Genomic DNA, 16,920 nt, shown 5'->3' with positions numbered 1-16,920 from the left:
AGTGCTGGGAGTAGTGAGCCCACCGTCTCTAGAAGCAATCAAGCTGCTCCTGGATGCCCAACAGTCAAGAAGCCCATGAAAGAATCTATAAGTAAAAGGGGGTGTTATTATAACAAGGTTTACCCCAAGTACCCCAAGGCCACTCATCAGGAAGCCCCTTAGGAATGGTGCTGTGTCCAGGGTTCAGAGCCACCCAAGTCCTCCAGACAGACCAGAGAGGGGGGTGCCCCAGGAGCCCTCTAGGCTCCAGAGAGCAGCAAGAAAGGGCTCAGCACCTGCTATATGCTGGGCACTGTGCCAGCCAGGAGTTGTCTCTCATATCATCTCAAATCATCTCAATATGCTGCAAAGTATGTATTTCTGTCCCTTTTTTTTTTTTTTTTTTTTTGAGATGAAGTCTTGCTCTGTCACCCAGGCTGGAGTGCAGTGGTGCAATCTCAGCTCAATGAAACCTCCTCCTCCCGAGTAGCTGTGATGACAGGTGCCTGCCACCACGCCCGGCTAATTTTTTGTAGTTTTTGTATTTTTAGTAGAGCCGTGGTTTCACCATATTGGCCAGGCCGGTCTCAAACTCCTGGCCTCAAGTGATCCGCCCGCCTCGATCTCCCAAAGTACTGAGATTACAGGCGTGAGCCACGGTGCCTGGCCTCTGTCCCCATCTAACAGATGAGGAAGCTGAGGGTCAGGGAGGTAAAAGGCTTGCTTGCAATCACACAGCTCCCTGGGAGCAGAGCCAGGGTACAGAGCCAGAGTTGGCTGGCCCACAGCCTAGGGTCAGCTGTCCCCTTCAGCTGTCATTCAACCCATAAGTATTCATGAGTGCTTGCCACGTGCTACATCTTTGTCTGGGGTTTGGGTCATAATCCCTAATGACTATCTTGAGCGCCATAATCCCAAATGCTGAAATCCCGAAAGATCAAAATCCCTGAAGTCTAAATCCCTAAAGTCTAAAATTCCTAACATCTAATTGACTCCCCCAGTCATGACAGATTTGGAATTAGAGGTAATTGAGGCTTCTAAAAGTGAATGGCAAGGTGTTACCAATAAAATTTGGGTTTTTTTGATTCAGCCTAATGCATTTGGTGGAAAATTCAGATAACTGAACGGGCCACTTGATACAGCAACCACAAAAACTTCAGCTTAAAAATGTGTCATTTGGCCCAGCGCAGTGGTTCACACCTGTAATCCCAGCACTTGGGGAGGCCAAGGCAGGAAGATCACCTGAGGTCAGGTGTTCAAGACCAGTCTGGCCAACATGGTGAAGCCCCATCTCTACTAAAAATCCAAAAATTAGCCAGACACGGTGGCGGGCGTCTGTAATCCCAGCTACTCAAGAGGCTGAGGCAGGAGAATCCTTTGAACCTGGGAGGCGGAGGTTGCAATGAGCTGAGATCACACTACTGCACTCCAGCCCGGGCAACAGAGCGAGACTCTGTCTCAAAGAAAACAAATTGTCATTTGCCTGCCTTGGCATTCCTTCCAGCTGACAATATTCCAGGAGCTTTTATGTATTTTTTTTTATTTCTAGTTTTTCTTTTTTTTCTTTTTATTTTTCTTTTCTTGTGCCTCCAAGAGCTTTTGAAGACATAGAGCCACATTTGCCTGAAGAAGCCACTGAAGTTTCTGAATGGTTTGAGTATAATTATGCGCACCGTAGGATGAGAAGACACGTACGGCTGGCCGGGCATGGTGACTCACGTTTGTAATCCCAGCATTTTGAGAGGCCGAGGCGGGTAGATCACTTGAGGTCAGAAGTTTGAGTCCAGCCTGGCCAACAAGGTGAAACCTCGTCTCTACTAAAATACAAAAATTAGCTGGGCTGGTGTCAGGTGCCTGTCATCCCAGCTACTCAGGAGGCTGAGGCAGGAGAATCGCTTGTACCCAGGAAGCGGAGGTTGCAGTGAGCTGAGATTGCGTCACTGCACTCCAGCCTGGGCAGTATTGTGACCACCAAATCTGTGGTCTGTAGGTGAGTGCACGTGGAATGATAGAATGCCCATGTCAGTGTATGTCAAATCACAGAAAAATTTCATAAAAAGCAGAGCCATGTAGAAAATGAACATGAACATATTTTCATAGGAGAGGCATGCCCTTTAAAAAAAAAAAAAAAAAAAAGCCAGGCTTGGTGGCTCAAGCCTGTAATCCCAGCATTTGGGAGGCCGAGACGGGCGGATCACAGGGTCAGGAGATCGAGACCACCCTGGCTAACCCGGTGAAACCCCATCTCTACTAAAAAATATGAAAAACTAGCCAGGTGAGGTGGTGGGCGCCTGTAGTCCTAGCTACTCGGGAGGCTGAGGCGGGAGAACGGCATAAACCCAGGAGGTGGAACTTGCAGTGAGCTGAGATCTGGCCACTGCACTCCAGCCTGGGCGACAGAGCAAGACTCTGTCTCAAAAAAAAAAAAAAGCAGCTGCACATAGTGGCTCACACCTGTAATTCCAGCATCTTGTGGGGCCGAGGCAGGTGGATCATGGGGTCAGGAGTTCGAAACCAGCCTGGCCAATATGGTGAAAACCCGTGTCTACTAAAAATACAAGAATTAGCTAGGTGTGGTGGCGGTAGCCTGTAGTCCCAGTTGCTTGGGAGACTGAGGCAGGAGAATCACTCGAACTCGGGAGACAGAGGTTGCAGTGAGCCGAAATCGTGCCACTGCACTCCAGCCTGGGTGACAGAGTAAGACTCCGTCTCAAAAGAAAATAGAAAAGAAAAAAAGCGGCTACTCATTGAGATGCAAGACTTCAAACTATAGTTAATAATGATGAAAGTCAGCCAGCTTTTATGGACTGTCTCTGAGCAATAGCCCATAATCTAGCCGAGTAATACATGTTTTCATGTTGAGTCATCTTTTTAGTGTGTTAGCTTTCTTTTTTCTTTTCTTTTTCTTTGTTTAGGTTTTCTTTTCACTCACTCTTCTAAATTATCAGCATTGTTTTTCTACAATTTGTTATGCTATGGATTTAATCTTTCCATCCTTTCCAATCCTGGAAGTATAAATTGCATAGAGACTTTTAGAGAGTTCTAATTCCTTTTATGCATCTTTTGCAAATTCGACTCCACCAAAGTGCATTATCCCAGCGTTGACTTTGTGTGTGAGCACTCTGTGTGTGTGTGATGTAAAAATGTTGAAACTTCCTCAATGAAGGGATGTCCTTTTTGTACATCTGCACTTGGAAAAGGTGAAGTTTCTCCAGATCTCAGCTCTTTGGATGAGTGCATAGGCACTGGTGACCCATCACAGATTTTGAACGGTCTTATCAAAAGACTTAGGTTGTTCATCCAGGTATTCTAGATGACTGCGGTTATAAAGCTGGGTGCACACAATTACCCACCATAGTATACTGTGTTAGTACATTTTCCTTTTCTTTTCTTTTTTTGAGACAGAGTCTCACTCTGTCACCCAGGCTGGAGTGCGGTGGCATGATCTTAGCTCACTGCAGCCTCTACCTCCCAGGTTCAAGCGATTCTCCTGCCTCAGCCTGTAACTGGGATTACAAGCACGTGCCACCATGGCAGGGTACTTTTTTTGTATTTTTAGTACAGATGGGGTTTCACTATGTTGGCCAGGTTGGTCTCGAACTCCTGACCTCAAGTGATCCACTTGCCTCAGCCTCCCAGACTGCTGGGATTACAGGTGTGAGCCACCACTCCTGGCCTAATAGCCTGCTATTGACTGAAAGCCTTACTGATAACATCAATGGTCAATTAACACATATTTTGTATGTTGTGTGTATTACACGCTGTATTCTTACAATAAAGTAAGCTAGAGAGAAGTAAATGCTTTAAGAAAACCATGAATAAGAGAAAATGGATTTACAATTCAATAAGTGGAAATGGATCATAATAAAGGTCTCCATCCTTGTCGTCTTCCTGTTCAGTAGGCTGAGGAGGAGGAAGAAGAAGAGGAGGAGTTGGTCTTGCTGTCTCAGGTTTGGCAGAGGTGGAAGAAAATGGACATATAAGTGGATCCAAGCAGTTCAAGTCTATGTTGTTCGAGGGCCAACTGTAAGGTCACATTCATGGCTTCCAGGTGGCCAGGAATTTTTGGAGGACGAAAGTCAACACAGTATAAGTAAACAGCCTGGAACTCTGGAGCTACATTTTCTCTGCAGAGTAAACGGCAGGCACACTCACCACCTGCTATAAAAGATTCAGGTTCTCTGAGTTCAAGATTCAGGTTCTCTGAGCTCAAGACTCCTCTCCTAAAACACAATCCACTAAGTACAAAGCTGCCACTGGGCCCTATTTGTGTTATTCTTGGAACTGGCCCATAAAAATGTAGATACTGTGGCTCCCATTGCTGCCGTGGGTCATGAACTGTTTCTTGTTTCTGACCCAGGAGTCTCATATCTTCTGCCAGAATTTATGGAACGGAGGCAGGCTCTTTTCTTACCTTGCAAATAGGGTACAATCTCATGTCCTTCACAGTTATTGGTGAGTAGGACCTGTGGCTGAGGGAATGGCTTCACGACCTACAGAGGAGGAGAGTGTGAGAATCGTAGGGGTGAAACTCTAGGAGGAAAGAGAAGAGAGGCAGCAAGGAGGAGTGGCAAGAGCTGTCCGGGAGGCTCTGAGGAGTCGGGAAGGGGTCGGGGAGGGAGATGCTAAGGGGGCGTTGTCCCTGCTGGCCATGTGGTAGGTGTGCAGAGCCCCTCCTTGCCTGGCCGACAGATCCTCAGCCGAGCTCACCCTGCTCACTGACACTTTGTGCAGGGGACTGGGGGTGACCCTGAGAGGGGATGGGATCTGCCACCAGGTTGGCATGGGCATGTGGGCAGGCAAGATGAGGGTGAGTGCCACGGCCAGGGAAGAGCTGGCATCCTGCTGACATCCTACAGCTCACCTGATGGTTCTGTTAAAACTGAGGTGGGCTCAGAGCCCTGCCTGCTCCGTCTCCCAATGCCAGGGGCCACTTTGGGACCCCCAGAGCTCCAGAGGCATGATTAGGAGATATCTGGACCCGACAGCCTCGGTCTGACCTTGATGTTCAGGTTTTGGCAGTTAACCCCCTCGGGGGCAGAAAGGGTGGCTGCTCTGAGCCCGCCTCCCCATTTCCTTACAGGCTCCATAGAGTCATTGAGTTTGACCCCAGCCAGGCTAATGGATGCAAAATGCTTGGACCAATAGTCAGCCTGGAAGATGGAAAACTGCTGCCAGGAGCAGGGATGGCTTCATGCAGAGCAAGGGCTTCGCAGTAGGAAGCTGCAGGTTCTAATGCTGCCTCTGTGAACCCCAGTTACCACGCTTTCAAAATGGGTCCATGGAGGGGCAGGGCTCAGCAGTGGAACCGGGAGAGCCCTGCGACACAGGCCCCCTGGCTGTGAGCTTCTCAGGGGCGGGGTGACTGCACCTGAATCTGGAGAGTTCACAGATGTTACAGATATTCTCTGGAACTCCGGGTTGCCGGGCTCTCTAAGCCTCATTTCTTTAAAATATTTTTTTCTTTAAAGTAAAACGATGTTCTTTTTCCTTTTTTGTTTTTGTTTGTTTGTTTTTTGAGTTGGGGTCTTGCTCTGTCACTCAGGCTGGAGTGCAGTAGCACGATCTTGGCTTACTGTAGCCTCAACCTCCCAGGCTCAAGCAATCTTCCCACCTCAACCTCCCCAGTATCTGGGACTACAGGTGCACACCGCCACGCCCGGCTAATTCTTGTATTATTTATAGAGACAGTATTTCACCATGTTGCCCAGGCTGGAGTGCAATGGTGCAATCTCAGCTCACTACAACCTCCACCTCCCAGGTTCAAGCGATTCTCCTGCCTCAGCCTCCTGAGTAGCTGGGATTACAGGTGCAAGCCACCATGCCTGGCTAATTTTTGTATTTTTAGTAGAAACGAGGTTTCACCCTGTTAGCCAGGCTGGTCTTGAACTCCTGACCTCAAGTGATCCACCCGCCTCGGCCTCCCAGAGTGCTGGGATTACAGGGGTAAGTCACTGTGCCCCGCCTGAGCCTCACTTTTCTCAGCTGTGAAATGGGGCAAGAACCCCCCCCCCACGTGGTGTATACAAACTAAACTGTGACTTCTGCGCACAGTGCCACAGTTTGTACCAGGCTGCTGCCTGCCCCAGCCTTGGCTCCAGCCCAGCAGCCCCTTTTCAGGCCGCCTTCTCCTGTCTTCACTGGAGCCCGGGCGTCATCTCCCCTCAGGGGCTTTGGTTATGGTGACCAATGGGCCTGGGACCTGACTTAACTGTGTGTGAACCCCCAGCGCCCACCACTGGGCCTGGGTCAGTGAGTGAATGCGTGCAATTTAGGAAGGAGAGGAATGGAGTTTTTGGTTAGAGTTTGTTGAATAAAGTAAAATGTAAAGACAAAAGCAGCCAGGGGGAATGTGGGAAATGCTTCATCGAAGCCAGGTAATGACAGAGCCTGGGATGCGGGTCTCGATGGGCACATCCCAGCTACTCGGGAGGGTGAGGCACGAGAATCACTTGAGCCCAGGAGGTGGAGCTTGCAGTCAGCAGAGATTGCGCCATTGCACTCCAGCCTGGAAGACAGAGCGAGGTTCCATCTCAAAACAAGCAAACAAACAAATAGCGGGCTCTTAGTAGTTAAGTTTGGGGAGAGTCCAAAGTTACAAGTAGATTTTTGACCGCACAAGGAAGTCAGCACCCCAACCCCCAAGTTGTTCAAGATTCAACTGTCTTTGGAAATGGAGTCTTTGCAGATGTCACCAAGTCAAGATGAGGTCGTCCTGGAGTAGAGTGGGCGCTCAATCTGAGTGCCGTCCTTGTGAGGGGGTGAAATTTGGACTGATTCACACCACGGGAAGATGGCCGCATGAGACAGAGGCAGAGACTGGAGTGAGGCAGCCACAAATCAAGATAAGCCCAGGATCAACAACCATCAGCAGCACCTGGAAGGGGCCAGGAAGGATCCCCCCGTGGAGCCGTCAGAGGGAGTGAGGCCCTGTCATCGCCTTGATTTGAACTTTTGGCTCCAGAGCTGTGAGTGGATCCACCTTCGTAGTTTTCAGCTGCCCAATTTGGGTAATTAGTTTCAGAGGCCCAAGGAAACGAACGCGTCACTATGCAAAATCCCCGAAAAGACTATCTGGGGCAAAGAACAGTTGGTGCTTCCTCCAAACACACACAGAGAGACATGAGACGGGCAGAGAGCATCGTCCCCCATGGCTCCACGGTGATGGTGAGCAACAGGACCCAAGACCCAGTGGCTACGCTGGGATCCGGGACCCTCCCATCTCTTGTGCCTTTATTTCAGGTCTCCCCCGTGCCATAATTGGCCACAATGTCATTGTGGCATCCACCACCCCTTGTAGGGGAAATGTTTGTACCAGTTAATTAAAATATTTATAAATGCTCCATGTCATTGCTACATATTTGACTTCCACCTAAGATTGAAAAAAAGATTCCATGGATTTCAAAACTTAAGAAGCTGGACTGTCAGGCTGGGCATGGGGGCCCACGCCTGTAATCCCAGCACTTTGGGAGGCCGAGGCGGGGATCAAGAGGTCAGGAGTTCAAGACTGGCCTGGCCAGCATGGTGAAACCCCGTTTCTACTAAAAATACAAAAAATTAGCCCGGCATGGTGGCACCTGCCTGTAATCCCAGCTACTCAGGAGGCTGAGGCAGGAGAATTGTTTGAACCTGGCAGGCGGAGGTTGCAGCAAGCCAAGATCTCGCCATTGCACTCCAGCCTGGGCAATAGGGTGAGACTCAGTCTCGGAAAAAAAAAAAAAAAAAAAAAAAAAAAAAAGAAGCTAGACTGTCTAGGCCCGACCCTTTCAGCTGACAGTGCAGAGAAGGGCAGGGCTTTCTCAAGGCCAAGTGGGTTAGAAGTAGTTAGTCAGGGTTAGCTCCAGCCTGAGAGTGGCCTCACGAGCTAGTCACCAGTTTCTACCAATCAAAGTGAGGTCAGACCAGCAGATGGGGGAGGACAAGGGGGAGACAGCGGCAGAGCAGGATCCAGCAGTACAGGTGGGGCAGGGAAATGGGGAGCAAGCTGATTTTAAGCAAGCAGCATCCTTCAGCCACCTCCCCCAGGTCTCCTGTCTGTCCATAGTTGGAACTCCCAGCCCTGGAGTCTACATCATTTCCTCTGATAGATTCCCATCATAGTCAACTTTTTTTTTTTGAGACAGTCTCACTGTCGCCCAGGCTGGGGTGCAGTGGTGCGATAACGTTAGGGTAGATAACATTAGTCTATTTTACAAGTTATCTTTTTTTTTTTTCCCAGACGGAGTCTCGCTCTGTCACCCAGGATACAGTGCAGTGGCATGATCTCAACCCCTGCCTCCCAGGTTCAAGCGATTTTCCCACCTCAGCCTCCCGAGTAGCTGGGATTACAGGCACCCACCACCACGCCTGGCTAATTTGGGTATTTTTAGTAGAGACAGGGCTTCACCATGTTGACCAGGCTGGTCTCAAACTCCTGACCTCAAGTGATCTGCCTGCCTTGGCCTCCCAAAATGCTGGGATTACAGGTATGAGCCACTAAACCTGGCCAATATTTTTTTTTTTTTTTTTTTAAGATGCAGGGTTTTGGCTCTGTCACCCGGGCTGGAGTGTAGTGGTGTTATCACAGCTCACTCCAGCCTCAAACTCCTGGGCTTCAAGCAGTCCTCCCACCTCAGCCTCCCGAATAGCTGGAGCTAAAGGCATGCATCACCACTCCCAGCTTTTTTATTATTATATTATTTGTAGAGATGGGGTTTCACCATGTTGCCCAGGCTGGTCTTAAATTCCTGGCCTCAAGCCATCCTCCTGCCTTGGCTTCCCAAAGTGCTGGGATTACAGGCAGGAACCACGGCCCCCGGTCCCTCATCATAGTCTTAAGTGCTGTTGTCTTTAAAAACCTGTTGAAAAGGGGCTACCTCTTCAACAGCGAGGGCAGAGACCCCTGTGTCTAGCTCCCTGAACTGGCACATGTGAAGCAGTGTGGATTTGTGATGCTGGGGGGCCAGGGCTCACCTGTTCCTTCCACCTTTGCCCACCGAGTGCCCACCAGGTGCCAGCCCCTTCCCCAAGGCTCTGTGGCCAGAGTCTGATTTCATCCCTATGACAAATGTTCAGGGTAGATAATGTTAGTCTGTTTTACAAGTTGTCTTTTTTTTTTTTTCCAGATGGAGTCTCGCTCTGTCACCCAGGCTACAGTGCAGTAGCATGATCTCAGCTCACTGCAACCTCTGCCTCCTGGGCTCACATGATTCTGCCACCTCAGCATCCCGAGTAGCTGGGATTACAGACACGCACCACCACACCGGGCTAATTTTTCTATTTTCAGTAGAGACGGGGTTTCACCACATTGGCCAGGCTGGTCTTGAACCCCTGACCTCAACTGATCCGCCCGCCTTGACTTCCCAAAGCGCTGGGATTACAGGCGTGAGCCACCACACCCGGCTTAGTCTATTTTACAAGGAGCCCGAGGCTCGGAGAGACAGGTCTGCAGCTAGATGTAGGTAAGTGGGAAAGGAAGGAATGAAGGAAGGAGGGAGGGAAGGAGGAGACAGTCAGGGTTCCAGTCCCAGGGATGGGAAACAAGGGCAGCGTCCTCACCAGGCTCAGTCCCAGTTGTGAGAGGGTCAAGGAAGGGGAGGACCTCAGAGGGCAGGGCGGGGCTGCAGCAGGTCACACACACAGAGCAGAAGTGCTGTGTCTGCTTTTCCGGAAGGACAGCTGCAGCCTTAGATTCCCCAGTTACTCAGAGGGGCCAATCCTACCCCTGGCTCACGCAGGTGGGGACCTGGGCCCCAGACCTCAGGCTGCATCCCCCCAACTTAACATCCTCCTGACTGGCTTTCTGCTGATGGCTAGGAGGTTGTTCCCATCTGAGCCCAAGCCTCTCACTAATGCTGCTGACCCAAGGTTCATGGGGGTCCCCGGCCTCCAGCCTGGGGAGATGGCCTCCAGGGCCAAGGCTGGCTGGCTCAGTGGACATCTCAGACCAGGCCTCCCCAGTCTCTGCTCCCTCATCTAATCCTCCCAGCTTTTCAGGAAGGAAACATCATTCCTCCCATCCCAGAATCGGGGGGAGGGGGGGAAATCCTGGGCCCAGAGACGTGGCATGACTTGCTTTAGACTGCACGGACAGAGACAGGCAGACAAGAAGTGGACACCCATTCATGCCCTGATTCCTCCCCCAGGAATCTTTCTGCTACTCTGCTTGGACTTTCTTGGTAAACAACTGGGCGTGTGAGCGAGCGGCGGCGTGCATGCCAGAGACAGATGGATGCAGTGAGTGTGCTAAGCCCCTGGCAGCCCCGGCACTGAACACCCAGATAAAGCTGCCAGGCCGCCTTCTTCCTTCTCCAGGAGAACAGGTGTCGGTGGCCCAGGGACAGGAGCTGGACCAGAAGGGCTTTGGAGAGCCTCTGAAGGGAGGCCAGGAGAGGACAGAGGCAGAGATGGAAGGACCCTGTGGGGAGTGGTGCCCCCGGAACGCCGCCTCCATCGAGGGCTGAGTAAGAAGAGTGTTGTTTGAATTAGAACACTAATATGGGAGAGATATGGTAGCTCATGCCTGTGGTTCCAGAACTTTGGGAGGCCAAGGCAGGCAGATTGCTTGAGCTCAGGAGTTCGAGACCAACCTAGGCAACATAGAAAGACCTCATCTCTATGAAGAAAAATAATGAGCCAGGCATGGTGGCACACACCTGTAGTCCCAGCTACTTGGGAGGCTGAGGTGGGAGGGAGGATCACGTGAGCCTGGGAGGTAGAGACAGCAGTGAGCCATGATCATGCCACTGCACTTCAACCTGATTGACAGAGGGAGACAATGTCTCAAAAAAAAAAAAAAATCCAACAAATATTAGTGTTAGAAAGATAGAAGACAGGGCCAGGCGTGGTGGCTCACGCCTATAATCCCAGCACTTTGGGAGGTCGAGAGGGGTGGATCACCTGAGGTCAGGAGTTCAAGACAAGCCTGGCCAACATGGTAAAACCCCATCTTTACTAAAAATACAAAAATTAGCCAGGCATCTTGGCACATGCCTGTAATCCCAGCTACTCCGGAGGCAGAGGCAGGAGAATCGCTTGAACCCAGGAGATGGAGGTCGCAGTGAGCCAAGATCGTACCATTGCACTCCAGCCTGGGCGACAGAACAAGACTCCATCTCAAAAAAAAAAAAAGAAAGAAAAAGAAAAAAGAAAGATAGATAGAAGACAGAAAAACAAATGAAAAAAAAAGTGAAAATAATGACTAAAAATGTTTCAAATGTAATTATCCACAATGCAAGTTTGCATCTAGCAAAAACATCAGCCCATGGATGTAAGAAGTTTAGAAAAATTCAAATAATAAATACAAAGCAACCAACATAGACATATTTTAGCTAAGCTGCTGAAAACCAAAGCTAAGGAGGAAGTCTTTTTTTTTTTTTTTTTTTTTTTTTTTTTTTTTTTTGAGAGGGAGTCTCGCGCTGTCGCCCAGGCTGGAGTGCAGTGGCCGGATCTCAGCTCACTGCAAGCTCCGCCTCCCGAGTTCACGCCATTCTCCTGCCTCAGCCTCCCGAGTAGCTGGGACTACAGGCGCCCGCCACCTCGCTCGGCTAGTTTTTTGTATTTTTTAGTAGAGACGGGGTTTCACTGCGTTAGCCAGGATGGTCTCGATCTCCTGACCTCGTGATCCGCCCGACTCGGCCTCCCAAAGTGCTGGGATTACAGGCTTGAGCCACCGCGCCCGGCCAATAGGAGGAAGTCTTAAAGGCAGCCAGACAGAAACGGCGTATAACGTACAGGAGAATAGCAACAAAAATGACAGCTTGCTACTCATCAGAAACAAGAGAATCCAGAAGACAATGGAACAATATCTTTAAAGCAGTGCAGGGGGTGGGGACAGCAGGGGACTGTCAGCCTGGAATTTTAGATCCAGCAAAAATACCCTTTAAAAATACTGGTAGGCTGAGCGCAGTGACTCACACCTGTAATCTCAGCACTCTGGGAAACTGGGGCAGGAGGACCGTTTGAGGGCAGGAATTCGAGGTTACAGTGAGCTATGATTGCATTGTTGCACTCCAGCCTGGGTGAAAAAACAAGACCCTGTCTCAAAAATTATTACATTAATTAACTAATTAAAAATAAAGGTAAACTGAAATCATTTCTAGTTAAATACAAGCTAACTTCTTCACTACCAGATGTAAATTAAAAGAACTTCTAGGCTGGGCGCGGTGGCTCACGCCTGTAATCCCAGTACTTCGAGAGGCCGAGGCGGGCGGATCACAAGGTCAGGAGATCGAGACCATCCTGGCTAACATGGTGAAACCCCGTCTCTACTAAAAATACAAAAAATTAGCTGGGCGTGGTGGTGGGCGCCTGTAGTCCCAGCTGCTGGGGAGGCTGAGGCAGGAGAATGGCGTGAACCCGGGAGGCAGAGCTTGCAGTGAGCCGAGATCGCGCCACCGCACTCCAGCCTGGGCCACAAAGCGAGACTCCGTCTCAAAAAAAAAAAAAAAAAAGAACTTCTAGAGGGGCTGGGCGCGGTGGCTTAAGCCTGTAATCCCAGCACTTTGGGAGGCTGAGGTGGGCAGATCACTTGAGGCCAGGAGTTCGAGACCAGCCTGGCCAACATGGTGAGAGACGCTGTCTCTACTAAAAATACAAAAATTACCCGAGCATGGTGGCACATGCCTATAATTCCAGCTACTCAGGAAGCTGCGGCAGGAGAATTGCTTGAACCCAAGAGGTGGAGGTTACAGTGAGCAGAAATCACGCCATTGCACGCCAGTCTAGGTGACAGAGGGAAAGCCTGTCTCAAAAAAATGTTTCAAAAAGGAACTTCTAGAGGAACTTCAAGAACTTCTAGAGGGTTGAAGGAAAATTATGCAAGATGAAAACTTGGATATAGAAAAAGGGATGAAGAGCAATGGAAATAAGTATATGGATAAATATAAAATACTATTTTCTTCTTTTCAATTTCTTTAAAAGACAATTGACTATATAAAGCAAAATAATACCAATGTATTGTGGGGGTTATAATACATTTTCAGGTAAAATATATATCAAAGCAACACAAAGGATGAAGGAATTACAGGATAATGTTTTAAGGTTCTCACATTTTTTCTTAATTCAAGGTAATCTGTGATGCGTTAAAAATACACATTGCCAGCTAGGCGCAGTGGTTCACACCTGTAATCTCAGCACTTTGGGAGGCCGAGGCAGGCAGATCACGAGGTCAGGAGTTCGAGACCAGCCTGGCCAAAATAGTGAAACTCCGTCTCTACTAAAAATTCAAAAAATGAGCTGGGCGTGGTGACAGGCACCTGTAATCCCAGCTACTCGGGAGGCTGAGGCAGAAGAATCTCTTGAACCCGGGAGCTGGAAGTTGCAGTGAGCCAAGATCATGCCATTGCACTCCAGCAACCTGGGCAACGGTGCAAGACTCTGTCTAAAAAAAAAAAAAAGGAAGAAAATACACATTGCCTTTTCCCTCCACGATTTCTCTCTGCTCCAGTGCATTACTTGATTCCAGGGGCTCCATTTGTCTGCCTGCAAGCTACTCACTTCCCAGGACTACACCGCTGACCTCCGCCACTATCAGACTCCTTCTGATGGCCCTACTGCACAGGTGGGAACATCTTTCCCCCATCTTCAGAAAGTTTGAAGAGTGGAGAAGAGGGGAATGTGAACGTGAAGAGGAGGCTCCACCTGGAGCTGAGGCACCAGACCCCACCCGCTGTTCTAGAACTCGTCTTGGACAATTGCCAATCAAGTGATGGAAAAATTGAGGGCTTTACAGCTGAATTTGTGAACTTAGAGTTCCCCCGTTTGATAACTGTAGGCTTGATTTCATTTCCAAATCTCCCCGGGCTGCCATGACAATAGAGTCTTTGGAGATCTGGACATGTTAGAAACTCACATGTCTAAACTTAGATGGAAATACACTGAAAGATATCAGAACCTTAGAACCTTTGAAAGAGTTGGAACGTCTAAAGAGCCTGGACCTCTTAAACTGTGAGGCTACTAACCTGAATGACGACTGGGAGAGCGTCTTCAAGCTCCTGCCCCAGCTGACCTACCTTGATCACTGTGACCAAGAGGACCAGGAAGCCCCCAACTCAGATGCCGAGGGGGATGATGTAGATGACAAAGAGGAGGATGAAGAAGGAGAAAATGAGGAAAATGAGGAGGATAAGGATAGTGAAAAGGAAGAGTTTGATGGAGACAAGGATGAAGATGAAAGTGAAGATATAGACTGTGAAGAAGGTGAAGATGAAATCAGTGAGGAGGAAGAAGAATTGGGGCATGATGAAGGGGTTGATGAAGATGAAAATAAAATAAATAACAGATGGTTGGCCTAAACCCAACTATATCAGTAACTACATTAAATGTAAATGGAATAAATCCTCCAATTAAAAGGTGGTAATTGACTGGGCGCAGTGGCTCACACCTATAATCGCAGCACTTTGGGAGGCCGAGGCAGGTAGATCACCTGAGGCCAGAAGTTCGAGACCAGCTGGCCAACATAGTGAAACCCCATCTCTACTAAAATTACCAAAAAAAAAATGGCCAGGCGCGGTGGCTCACGCCTGTAATCCCAGCACTTTGAGAGGCCAAGGCAGGTGGATCACAAAGTCAGGAGTTTGAGACCAGCCTGGCCAACATGATGAAACCCTGTCTCTACTAAAAATACAAAAAGTAGCCAGGCATGGTGGTACATGCCTGTAATCCCAGCTACTCAGGAGGCTGAGGCAGGAGAATCGCTTGAAACCAGAAGGAGGAGGTTGCAGTGAGCCGAGATTGTGCCACTGCACTCCAGCCTGGGCAACAAGAGTGAAACTCCATCTCAAAAAAGACACAAAAAATTAGCCAGGCATGATGGCAGACGCCTATAACCCCAGCAACTCCTACTAAGGCAGAATCACTTGAACCCGGGAGGCTGAGGTTGCAGTGAGTGGAGATTGCACCACTGCACTCCAGTCTGGACAAGAAGAGCAAGACTTTGTCTACAGGAAAAAAAGAAAGAACAAACTCAATAATTGAAAGAAGGTATAAAAGGCCAGGTCCAGTGGCTCACACCTATAATCCCAGCACTTTGGGAGACCAAGGCCAGGAGTTAGAGACCAGCCTGGCCAACATGGCAAAACCTCATCTCTGCTAAAAATACAAAAATTAGCTGAGCCTGGTGGTGGATGCCTGTAACCCCAGCTACTCGGGAGGCTGAGACACGAGAATCACTTGAACTTGGGAGGAAGAGTTTGCAGTGAACTGCGATCCCACCACTGCGCTCCAACCTGGGTGACAGAGCAAGACTCTGTCTCAAAAAAATATAAAAGAAGCTATAAAAATAAAATAGACTGGGCATGATAGTTCACATGTGTTAATCCCAGCACTTTGGGAGGCCGAGGCAGGCAGATCACGAGGTCAGGAGATCAAGACCATCCTGGCTAACACGATGAAACCCCATCTCTACTAAAAATATGAAAAATTAGCCAGACGTGGTAGCAGGCGCCTGTAGTTCCAGCTACTCGGGAGGCTCAGGCAGGAGAATGGCATGAACCCGGCAGGCAGAGCTTGCAGTAAGCCGAGATCGCGCCACTGCACTCCAGCCTGGGTGACAGAGCAATACTCTGTCTCAAAAAATAAAATAAAATTGAGGCAGGAGGATCACTTGAGCCCAGAAGCTCAAGACCAGCCTGAGCAACATAGTGGGACCCTGTTTCTACAAAAACATTAAAACATTAGCCAGGCGTGATGGGGTGCACCTGTAGTCCCAGCTCTTTGGAAGGATGAGGTGGGAGGATCACTTGAGCCCAGGAGGTAGAGGCTGCAATGAGCCATGAGCACACCACTGGATTCCAGCCTGGGTAACAGAGTTGAGACCTTGTCTCAAAAAAATAAATAAATAAAATAAAAATTAGGCCAGGCACAGTGGCTCACACTTATAATCCCAGCACGTTGGGAGGCTGAGGCGGCAGATTGCTTGAGCCCAGGAGTTCAAGACCAGCCTGGGGAACACAACAAAAACCTGCCTCTACCAAAAATTTAAAAAGTAGGCAGGTGTGGTGGCACATGCCTGTAGTGACAGGTACTTGGGAGGCTGAGGTGGGTGGATGGCTTGAGCCTAGAAGGTTAAGGCTGCAGTGAGCTGAGATCACGCCACTGTACTCCAACCTGGGCAACAGAGCAAGATCCTGTCTCAAAAAAATAAATAAATAAATAATTTTAATTTAAGTTAGCTGAAATTAAACCCAATATAAGCAGAAGGATGGAAATAAAGATAAGAGAGAAAATGAATAAAATTACAAACAAAAAGATAAAGAAAATTGTGACAAAACCATGGCCCCTCGAAGATGCCCATGTCCCTAGAGTCTGTCAACATGTTACAATTCATGGTAAAGAGGTACTAAGATTGCAGGTTGGCCGGGCGCGGTGGCTCAAGCCTGTAATCCCAGCACTTTGGGAGGCCGAGACGGGCGGATCACGAGGCCGGGAGATCGAGACCATCCTGGTTAACACGGTGAAACCCCGTCTCTACTAAAAAATACAAAAAAATAGCCGGGCGAGGTGGCGGGCGCCTGTAGTCCCAGCTACTCGGGAGGCTGAGGCAGGAGAATGGCGTGAACCCGGGAGGCGGAGCTTGCAGTGAGCTGAGATCCGGCCACTGCACTCCAGCCTGGGTGACAGAGCGAGACTCCGTCTCAAAAAAAAAAAAAAAAAAAAAAAAGATTGCAGGTTAAATTAAGGCTGCTAAAATAGGGAGATTGTCCTGAATTATTTGGGTGGGCCTAACGTAATCACAAGTTTCTTAAAAGTGGAAGTAGAGGCCGGGCACAGTGGCTCATGCCTGTGATCCCAGCACTTTGGGAGGCTGAGGCAAGTGGATCATTTGAGGTCAGGAGTTCGAGACCAGCCTGGCCAATGTGGTGAAACTTCATCTCTACTAAAAATACTATATATATCTAGCATGCCTGTAATCCCAGCTACTGGGGGAGACTGAGGCAGAAGAATCACTTGAACCCGGGAGAT

General features: G+C 49.1%; 1 pseudogene; it reads left to right on the top strand.

The window, feature by feature from the left end:
- Window positions 1–4,783: 4,783 nt before the first annotated feature.
- LOC100430052 (uncharacterized) lies at window positions 4,784–14,951 on the top strand (annotated as a pseudogene).
- Window positions 14,952–16,920: the final 1,969 nt, after the last annotated feature.

Source organism: Macaca mulatta, chromosome 10, assembly GCF_049350105.2.
Source record: "Macaca mulatta isolate MMU2019108-1 chromosome 10, T2T-MMU8v2.0, whole genome shotgun sequence".
In the NCBI taxonomy this organism is placed as follows: domain Eukaryota; kingdom Metazoa; phylum Chordata; class Mammalia; order Primates; family Cercopithecidae; genus Macaca; species Macaca mulatta.
The sequence above is the reverse complement of the archived record's forward strand: the minus strand, read 5'-3'. Positions and strand labels throughout refer to the sequence as shown.